This window comes from Felis catus, chromosome E1 (assembly GCF_018350175.1).
Source record: "Felis catus isolate Fca126 chromosome E1, F.catus_Fca126_mat1.0, whole genome shotgun sequence".
Taxonomy (NCBI): Eukaryota; Metazoa; Chordata; class Mammalia; order Carnivora; family Felidae; genus Felis; species Felis catus.
Window position 1 is genome coordinate 33,635,814 of NC_058381.1, and position 7,079 is coordinate 33,642,892.

A 7,079-nucleotide genomic window follows, 5' to 3' on the forward strand; every position below is an offset into this window, starting at 1 on the left:
ACATTCTCTTTCTGCACATGCTCAAAGTTCAAATTTTAAAGAGGAATGTCTTAAATTGGGTTCCTCTGGAAGCAGACCTTGAAATTTGAGTTTTAGTGTGGGTAGTTTGTTTAGGAGGTGATACCAGGAAGCACCAAGAGGGAGATGAGGAAGTGAAATGCAGAAGACAAGGGAGCCATTGCAGGCTCCCCCGGTGGGGAGCTGAGGTTCAGTGTCCTTGGGGAACTCCACGAGATGGAGCCTAAGAGGCCTTAGAGTTGACCCCCCCTCTATGAGGAGAGGAGGAAACAAGATATTTATCTACCGTTAGTCGTTGATGAAAGCTACTCCCCAAGGGGGTTGACTCTGCTCCCAGGGGTGTTAACTCCCTGGCACTTCTGGGCTGCTTGGGGGCTAAAGCATGCCTGTATCGATAAGAAAGCTCCAAGCAGAAAGTCATGGATGGCAGCAGTGAGGAAGCTTAGGTAATAGAGGCCAGACACAAATAGTATCTACTATAAGCTCCTGCTCATAAACGGAATCTCTCAATTGCTATCAGTGTTTATATTTTATAGTGCACATGTCTGGAACAGGCGGGAAGTGAGTCTCTCTTTAAGTCCATGTGCCCGGCAAGATCTGTCTGAGACTCCTTCCTGCACTGTGGACAGTAGACTCTTAGGATGGGGGTGGGGTTGTAGGGAAAGGACAGCTACAGCTCCCTCTAGTCTTCAGTCATAAGGGAACAAATTCTTGGCAGAACACTACCAGAAAGAGTCTCTATTCTTTAGTCACTGAATTTCATCGCAAATTAAACATACACAGCTATGAAATCACAATAGAGACATCAAAAATGTAGCCGACTTATAGATAGAACATTATAGATTCAAATTTGCTGCCGCTACTTTCTGGATAAACTTGGGCCAACCGAGGCTTCAGCTTCCGTGTCTGTAAAGAAGGATTCTATGGCCTGTCCCATCTACTGCGTCAGGTTGTGAAAATCCAACGAGATCACGCACATGAAAATAATTTAAAACCACGTCACATCCCGAGTATTACTCATCACCATTACTGCAAGAGGTGGCCTTCTCTTTCTTCCTCTCTTCACCAAACAATGCTAACCACGTCCTGTTTGCCTCCCCTGCTCCCCTCCATCTGCCCCTGCTCTCTCCATCCCTATTTCTATGTGTGTGTGTGTTTGCAAACGTCCACACATTTTCTTTGTCCAAATCCTAAACCTTGAGAAGGCAGGCGTCCATTTTTCATGATGAGACTCGCACAACAGGTGTAAACTGAGCCTTTCATGCATTAACCTGAAGTCATGCTCTCAGGAGGAGGAGACCAGCAAGGGAAATGGAGGGTGAGGAAGGAAGGCACTCCGAGCAGTGCCCTCTAGTTCTAAGAAAGAGAGAGAAAAAAACTGAGAGAAAAAGAGAAAAGAAGGAATTCCAAAAGAGGAACATGATCATTTTCACCAAGTTCAAAAGTAAGAGGTCACCTCCTCCAGCTTATCTGAATAGAAGAAACCATGGCGTCAATCTGGTGTGACCTGTTTGATTTATGATTCCACCCCTTCAAGCCTTATTTCCTCTCTCATGTTTGTACGTGGTCTTATTTTCCAGCAAACATCCACTAGTTATGTGAATAAGCATAAATCAATCCAAGCGGTAGCTGTGGGAAGCTTACTGTGTGGCAGGTGCTGTGCTAAATGCTGGAGACACAGAAATGAGTAAGATATAGTCTGTGCCTGCAAGAAGTTATAATTAAGTAAGAGAGAGATATAAACAAATTATAATATACAGTAAGTGCACCAATACAGGCATGTACAAGAGACAGAAATAATTGCGAGGAGGAAATGATTAAATACACAGACAATAAGTCAGAAAAGATATTCTAAAAGAGGTGCTGGCATGGGGTTTGAAGGATGACTAGAACATCCCCAGCCCTGAGATTAAAAAGTTGTAGCATTCCAATCAGAGGCATGGAAGGCAAAGGAGCTATGAAAAGCACAGCTGTGGGTAGAGATAGAGAACAACCATGAATTCCATTATAAGTAGTTTGGACTTGATTCTATAGGCAATAGGGAGCCATAGACGTTTTAAGCAGGAGAGCAATGCGATAGATATATATTTTTGGAATATCACTTTCACAACTACGTGGAGAATAGTTTGTATTTCTTTTTGGCAAGAGAGGTGGAAACTGGAGACAGGAAGGCGAGTTAAGATGTTATATTAAAAATCCCATCTCTGAGGTGTATCTAGCAGCCTCCTTTTGAGTGACGTGGTAAGGGCTGAGAAAGGGGTAGGAAAATGGAGATAGGAAGTGATATTTGGGAAATGGCCCTAAGGTGGGTTGAGCACACAGGCACTCCAGACTAGTGAGAATTCAGAATCCAGCTTACAGCTCGAGAAGACATTTTTGCAGAGGGGACAGGATTACAAGCAGCCTTTGGGGTAACATGAAGCCTGCACATAATGCTTACAAATACATAAGACATCCAAACAGTCTTCCTGATTCAGCTCAAATTAAATACACTTACTTTCGAAAGGTTAGCGAGCTTGGCTTTTGCTGAAGTGTTTCTTCTTCACACTTCGTTTTAATATTGCGCTGACAAATTGCCTTCGCTTTGAGGATTTATCTCCCTTCAGATGTAGCTCACCAAACAGTGGTTGTAAAGTCATAAAACTTCAAGGTGGTGATTAGCGGTAATGGGGAGAGGGCGGAGGGCGGGGTGCGGTGTGCAGGGAGAGGAGCGTGTGCCGTGCCATTTCTGGAATGGGAGGCATCCCCAGAGCCAGCTGAAAACATCTGCAACCCAGGCTTTCAAGGTGTCATCAGCACCCCCTCTAATCGGCCTTCTGGTTATGCCACCAAGCGAAATTCCGCACTTGTGACAAGTGTGAGTAATCACACGGCCCGGCGGTCCCCTCTCAGAGCTTGTTCAAGGGTGATCCTCAGAGAACAACGATTCCGTTAGAGCCTGGAAGGGGAAAGCTGCCTTCTAATTCAGCTCTGGGCTTCCAAGGATCTTGTCCTGGCAGCCACCAGGCTCTTGTCACTGAGAAATTAACAAAGCAGCGTCAGCTCGGAGCAGGCAGCCCCTTGGTAGGCAAGACTCCTAGGAAAAAATAGTCTGCCTTATTTTGGTCCTTGCTCATGAACTCCCCTAGCAGCAGCGTCTCCAAGGTATTTCCGTACACGCAGCTGGCACTGGCTTTTCCAATTTATCGAGCCAGAAGCCTGCAAAATACCAGGTATTGTGAGGGCACAGGGACTTTGCATAAGCCTTCGGTTAATGTTAGTTGTTCTTATGGGAGCAGTGGTTCCTTCTTAGCTAGTGGGAGGGAGGGTAATTTCCGTCTGTTACCAGCAGAAGAAATCTCTGTTAGGCAATCTTGAACTCACAGAGACCAGAGGTGGAGCAAAATGGTCCTTTATTTTAGTCATGCAATCACCTGTTAGTTCATACAACTGGTGCCCTGAAGTCTGCTTCATTACTGGTGGCCCTCACCCTTCTTCCTTAGCATGGCTTCTGTCTCCCAGGGTCAGAGCCCCATCCTGGAGAGAGGGAAAGAGAGTGTCTTTCAGACTTAATGCTCTGGATGGTGGCCCATGTCCTTCTTCTGCTGAAGAGGGAATCCTATTCAAGACAGACAATCTCTTCCTTATACCGTATTGCCTTCCTCTCACAGCAATACTCCAGTGTATTATTATTATACGAACATTGTCTCTGTTTTATCATCTTTCTTGCTGGATACCTCCGATCCTATAAGGAATAAAAAAGAGCAAAGAAGGATGAGTGGAAAATAAAAATATGCCCTGCCATATCACTGTTGCTGTCATGCTTGCTATCATTACTATTATCTCTGTGTTTATTATTGGAGCTGGAGATAACAGCTCCCCCACTCAGATCTAAACTCCAAAGATTCGAAAAAGCCTGTGTCTTTCCACAATAAATGTTTGTCTCCATTTTTTCCCCCTAGTGAATAACTCAAAAACCTTTATGGTTGCAAAAGTTCAGTTATTATAGAAAATGCCTTCATTTTCTAAATGAAAAGAAAAAAAAAACTATAAAAAGTGTACTGTAATCCAGTAGCCGGTATCAGAAAAACAGTGGCAGGGATTTCAACAAGGTGAGGAGAATTGGTTTATAACACATTAAATCCAAGCATTAGGAGAGATTAGAAAAAAATTAGAAACCAGAGCGTTGGAAAGCTGATTCCAAAGCTGGCTTACAACTGAAAGCAATACCTACACAGAACTGAGCCAAGAAGCAAATGGCATGGAGGTCCTTCTGGCTGTTCTGTTCAGAGCCAGGACTGGTTTTGGGGTCCAGGGCATCCTTCGTTGCAGGGTAGGATCAAAGAGAAATAGGTCCCCCCGTCAGAGGCTATAGAAAGGAGAGCTGATGTTACTATCATTTGTTACGAAGAATTCCTTGTTCACATTTGATTGCAGGAAGAAATCTCTCTTATTTTTAAAGTTTTGTTTACTTTGAGAGAGACAGAGAGACAGAGAGACAGAAAGAGAGTACAAGCAGGGGAGGGGCAGAGAGAGAGAGAGAGAGAGGGAGAGAGAGAATCCCAAGCAGGCTCCTCCCTGTTAGTGCACGACCAGAGACTGGGCTCCACCTCATGAACCTTGAGATTGTGACCTGAGCGGAGATCAAGAGTCCTATGGTTAACCGGCTGAGCCACCCTGACGCCCGAGGAAGAAAACTCTCAAAAACATTCAAGAATACAACCTTTTAGGGGCATGTGGATGTCTCAGTCAGTTAAGTGGCCAACTCGTGATCTCGAGTCAGGTCATGATCTCAAGGTGGTAAGATTGAGTATGGAGCCTGCTCGGGATTCTCTCTCTCTCTCTCTCTCTCTCTCTCTCTCTCTCTCTGCCCCTCCCCTCTGTGTGCATGCACTCTCTCTCTCAAAATAAATAAGTAAACTTATACTGTATGGGCCTGCTATATTTTCTTCCTTACCTTCCAGGGGGGAGTTAGGTATTGATACATTATTCATGTCTGCTCAGATCACAGTAAACCTAATGGACATCTTGCCTGCCTCACATCCCAGGTGAGAGGAAAGGGGGGGGGGGGTCGTGTACCTTACAGTTACTATTCTTCCTGGTTCCCTTCTCCGCAGAGCAGCCTGCGGGATTCTTTAAGACAATGGTTCTCAGCAGGGTACCTTCCACAAGACAACTGGCATTGTCTGAAGACATTTTGGCTTGGGGGATGGGGGTTCTACTGGCATCAGGCGGGTAGAAGCCTCAGGTGCTGCTAAACAGCCCAGGGGAACACTCCCCACAACTAAGAATTATCTGACCCCAAATGTCAGTAATGCTGCAGTTTGGGAAACTACTTCGAAACCTGAGTTAGATCATGTTGCTTTTTGTGCCTAAGTCACTCCAACAGCTTGCCCCCACACTGAGAATGAAATTCACCTCTTTTGAAATTGCTTGTTTATAAATAAATAAGCAAAACACAAACAAACAAGCAGCAGGATTCCTTTGCCATCCTCTGCGATCTTGTTGAAAATAAATCTTAAGTTGAACCAAAAGGGACTATGGGATAAACATCATATGATTGAGGACAGAACATTCACATCTACAGGTTGCTGGACTTCATAGCTGGGTAAGGTGTGGAAGAAGTCCATTTTAGGTAGTGACTAATGTTATGCCCAGAAATTGTGATCCCCAAAGACCACTAGGGAGCCGAGTCCGATGCAAAAGCAAAAGAGCCTTTATTCGAGCTAGCTCGAGCTCAATCCCCTACCTGCACCGATGCAGCGGTGAGATACCAGGGAGAGAGAGCAAGTTTCAAAAGCACAAAGGTTTTATAGGGGTCTAGGGGGAGTTGGTGAGGTAATGCCTATGGCCTCAGCCGATTGGCTGAAGAAGGGTCCTGGGGAAGGGTCCCAGTCCTGTTAGGCAGGTGAGGGGGGGGTTACTCAAGGGGAGGAGGTGTGGTCAAGGTGGACACAGAATAAGATGGAGTCGGCCGGCGTAGGCCTGCCCTTTCATTCCCCCCTTGTCATGTAGCTTAGGGACCCAATCATGGGACCGGCTGCATTTATGGTGACAAGGGGAACAGAGTTTGGAGGTTTACGCAAAGTTCTGGGAACCAAGTGTCCCTGGGGTGGCTCTGGGACGTCTGATTAACTATTGTCCCTGAGCTGGTGTCTATGATCTGCCAGGTGATGTTTTGGGGGGCGTGGGGACTCCCGGCAGCATGAGCAATGACAAGCAGAGTTAACAGAGTTACCAATATTAGGTGGGTCGAATGCACTGTAGCTTGAGCTTGAGCGGGCTGTGTTGGTCCCGACTGATGGCCCATCGCGTGACAACGTCCTTCCGGATCGAGGAGGAGTCCGCTGGCCGAGCGTGGGTGTGATGGACCCAGGTCTCGATGCCGTCTACTTTGAGAGCGGTGGGGGTTGTCAACACCACGATGTAGGGTCCCTTCCAGCGCGGTTCGAGAGTCTCTCGGTGGTGCCTCTTGACGTAGACCCAGTCTCCTGGCCTGTACTGATGAGGTGTCAGGGTCGGGCCAGCCTCATAGATGGCACGGAGGCGCAGCCAAATGTCCTCGTGCGCCCTCTGGAGCCCTCTCAAGGAAAGAAAAAGTTCTTGATCTTTAAACTCAGCAATAAGTTCAGCTCGAAGGCTGGGAATAACAGGGGGTGGCTGCCAAACATGATCTCGTAGGGAGTAAAACCCAGAGTGTAAGGAGTATTTCTAACCCGGTAAAGGGCGTACAGTAGAAGAGTCACCCAGTCCCCGCCAGTCTCCATGGTTAATTTGGCAAGGGTCTCTTTTAGGGTTGTATTCATTCCTTCTACCTGTCCTGAGCTCTAGGGCCTATAAGCACAATGTAATTTCCAGTTTGCCCCCACTGCCTTGGCTACTGCCTGTGTTACCTGCGAGATAAAAGCTGGTCCATTGTCTGATCCTACCTTGGCAGGAAAACCATACCTGGGTAAGATGTCTTCTAGTAGCTTCTTAGCCACCGTCTGAGCCGTTTCATGCTTGGTTGGGTATGCCTCCACCCAGCCAGAGAAGGTGTCTGTAAATACTAAAAGATATTTATAACCATACTTTCCTGGTTT

At 46.4% G+C, this 7,079-nt stretch overlaps 1 long non-coding RNA gene across 1 annotated transcript; it reads right to left on the reverse strand.

Moving 5' to 3' along the window:
- Nucleotides 1-1,713: 1,713 nt before the first annotated feature.
- Nucleotides 1,714-6,858, reverse strand: LOC123381923. The gene is made up of 3 exons (XR_006589501.1): nucleotides 6,236-6,858; nucleotides 4,232-4,366; nucleotides 1,714-3,742 (listed from the first exon to the last, which is right to left on the reverse strand). It is a non-coding gene; the product is annotated as an uncharacterized LOC123381923 (long non-coding RNA).
- Between the last annotated feature and the right edge of the window lie 221 nt (nucleotides 6,859-7,079).